The sequence below is a fragment of the Salmo salar genome, chromosome 08, assembly GCF_965601325.2.
Source record: "Salmo salar chromosome 08, fSalSal1, whole genome shotgun sequence".
Taxonomy (NCBI): domain Eukaryota; kingdom Metazoa; phylum Chordata; class Actinopteri; order Salmoniformes; family Salmonidae; genus Salmo; species Salmo salar.
The window spans coordinates 7,208,334-7,211,933 of NC_138298.1; positions in this window are offsets into that span (position 1 = coordinate 7,208,334).

Here is a 3,600-nt window from a genome sequence, read left to right on the forward strand (position 1 = left end):
CCTTTCTCTTTGATTGTCAGTCTAATGGAATCCAGAAAGAACAAAACCATGTCCTCACATTAAAGGTGCCAAGTTATGGGTAAAGACACAAAACATCCACATCAAATTAATTATTTTTATTGATCAAATGACATCAATCAATCAATCAATCAATCAAATGTATTTATAAAGCCCTTTTTACATGTCACAAAGTGTTGTACAGAAACCCAGACTAAAACCCCAAACAGCAAGCAATGCAGATGTAGAAGCACAGTGGCTAGGAAAAACTCCCTAGAAAGGCCAGAACCTAGGAAGAACATAGGAAGAAATCTAGAGAGGAACCAGGCTCTGAGGGGTGGCCAGTTCTCTTCCGGCTGTGCCGGGTGGAGATTATAACAGATCATGGCCAAGATGTTCAAACGTTCATAGATGACCAGCAGGGTCAAATAATAATAATCACAATGGTTGTAGAGGGTGCAACAGGTCAACACCTCAGGAGTAAATGTCAGTTGGATTTTCATAGGTGATCATTCAGAGTTAGAGACAGCAGGTGCGGTAGAGAGAGAGTCCAAAACAGCAGGTCGGGGACAAGGTAGCACATCCAGTGAACAGGTCAGGGTTCCATAGCCGCAGGCAGAACAGTTGAAACTGGAGTGGCAGCATGACCAGGTGGACTGGGGACAGCAAGGAGTCATCAGGCCAGGTAGTCCTGAGGCATGGTTCTAGGGCTCAGGTCCTCCGAGAGAAGAGAGAGAGAGAGAAAAATAGAGAGAATTCGAGGAGAATACTTAAATTCACACCGGATAAGACATAAGAAATACTCCAGATATAACAGGCTGACCCTAGCCCCCCGACACAAACTATTGCAGCATAAATACTGGAGGCTGAGACAGGAGGGGTCGGGATGCACTGTGGCCCTGTCCGACGATACCCCCAGACAGGGCCAAACAGGCTGGATATAACCACACCCACTTTGCCAATGCACAGCCCCCACACCACTAGAGGGATATCTTCAACCACCAACCTACTCCCCTGAGACAAGGCCAAGTATAGCCCATGAAGACCTCCTCCACGGCACCCGAGGGGGGTGCCAACCCCGGACAGGAAGATCACGTCAGTGACTCAACCCACTCAAGTGACGCACCCCTCCTAGGGACGGCATGGAAGAGCACCAGTAAGCCAGTGACTCAGCATCCGTAATAGGGTTAGAGGCAGAGAATCCCAGTGGAGAGAGGGGAACCGGCCAGGCAGAGACAGCAAGGGCGGTTCGTCGCTCCAGTGCCTTTCCGTTCACCTTCAGACTCCTAGGTCAGACTACACTCAATCATAGGACCTACTGAAGAGGTAAGGTAAGACTTAAAGGTTGAGAGCGAGTCTGCGCCTCACATGGATAGGCAGACCATTCCATAAAAATTGAGCTCTATAGGAGAAAGCCCTGCCTCCAGCTGGTTGCTGAGGGACGGTAAGGAGGCCTGCGTCTTGTGACCATAGCGTACGTGTAGGTATGTATTGCAGGACCAAATCGGAAAGATAGGTAGGAGCAAGCCTATGTAATGCTTTGTAGGTTAGCAGTAAAACCTTGAAATCAGCCCTAGCCTTAACAGGAAGCCAGTGTAGAGACGCTAGCACTGGAGTAATATGATCATAATTTTTGGTTCTAGTCAAGAATCTAGCAGCCGTGTTTAGCACTAACTGAAGTTTATTTAGTGCTATATCCGGGTAGCTGGAAAGTAGAGCATTGCAGTAGTCTAATCAAGAAGTGACAAACGCATGGATACATTTTTATGCATCATTTTTGGACAGAAAGTTTCAGATTTTTTCAACGTTATGAAGACGGAAAAAAGCTGTCCTTGAAATATGCTTGATATGTTCATCAAAAAAGAGATCAGGGTCCAGATTAACACCCAGGTCCTTCCCAGTTTTATTTGAGATGGCTGTACAACCATCAAGATTAATTGTCAGATCCAACAGAAGATCTATTTGTTTCTTAGGACCGAGAACTAACATCTCTGTCCGAGTTTATAAGTAAAACATTTGCGGCCATACACTTCCTTATGTCTGAAACACAGTCTTCCAGGGAGGGCAATTTTGGGGCTTCACCATGTTTCATCAAAATGTACAGCTGTGTATCGTCCGCATAGCAGTGAAAGTTAACATTATGTTTCCGAATGACATCACCAATAGGCAAAATACAGTTAAAGTTAGAAGTTTACATACACTTACGTTGGAGTCATTAAAACTTGTTTTTCAACCACTCCACAAATGTCTTGTTAACAAACTATTGTTTTGGCAAGTCGGTTAGGTGCATCTACTTTGTGCATGACAAAAGTAATTTTTCCAACAATTGTTTACAGACAGATTATTTCACTTATAATTCACTGTATCACAATTCCAGTGGGTCAGAAGTTTACAGTTGACTATGCCTTCAAACAGCATGGAAAATTCCAGAAAATGATGTCATGGCTTTAGAAGCTTCTGATAGGCTAACTGACATCATTTGAGTCAATTGGAAGTGTACCTGTGGATATATTTCAAGGACCTACCTTCAAACTCAGTGCCTCTTTGCTTGACATCATGGGAAAATCAAAAGAAATCAGCCAAGACATCAGAAAGAAAACGGTAGACCTCCACAAGTCTGGTTCATCCTTGGGAGCAATTTCCAAACGCCTGAAGGTACCACGTTCATCTGTACAAACAATAGTACCAACTATAAACACCATGGGACCACGCAGCCGTCATACCGCTTAGGAAGGAGACGCATTCTGTCCCCTAGAGATGAACGTACTTTGGTGCAAAAAGTGCAAATCAATCCCAGAACAACAGCAAAGGACCTTGTGAAGATGCTGGAAGAAACAGGTACAAAAGTATCTATATCCACAGTAAAACGAGTCCTATATCGACATAACCTGAAAGGCCGCTCAGCAAGGAAGAAGCCACTGCTCCAAAACAGCCATAAAAGAATCCAGACTACGGAATCCAGACTACGGTTTACACAGGAAGCGGCGCAGGTCCTAATCCAGGCACTGGTCATCTCCCATATGGATTACTGCAACTTGCTGTTGGCTGCCTGTGCCATTAAACCCCTACAAGTCATCCAGAACGCCGCAGGCCGTCTGGTGTTCAACCTTCCCAAGTTCTCTCACGTCACCCCGCTCCTCCGCACACTCCACTGGCTTCCAGTTGAAGCTCACATCTGCTACAAGACCATGGTGCTTGCCTACGGAGCTGTGAGGGGAACGGCACCTCCGTCCCTTCAGGCTCTGATCAGTCCCTACACCCAAACAAGGGCACTGCGTTCATCCACCTCTGGCCTGCTGCCCCCCCTACCTCTGCGGAAGCACAGTTCCCGCTCAGCCCAGTCAAAACTGTTCGCTGCTCTGGCACCCCAATGGTGGAACAAGCTCCCTCACAATGCCAGGACAGCGGAGTCAATCACCACCTTCCGGAGACACCTGAAACCCCACCTCTTTAAGGAATACCTGGGATAGGATAAAGTAATCCTTCTAACCCACACCCCCCCCAAAAAATAAATAAATAAATAAAAAGATATAGATGTACTATTGTAAAGTGGTTGTTCCACTGGATATCATAAGGTGAATGCACCAATTTGTAAGTCGCTCT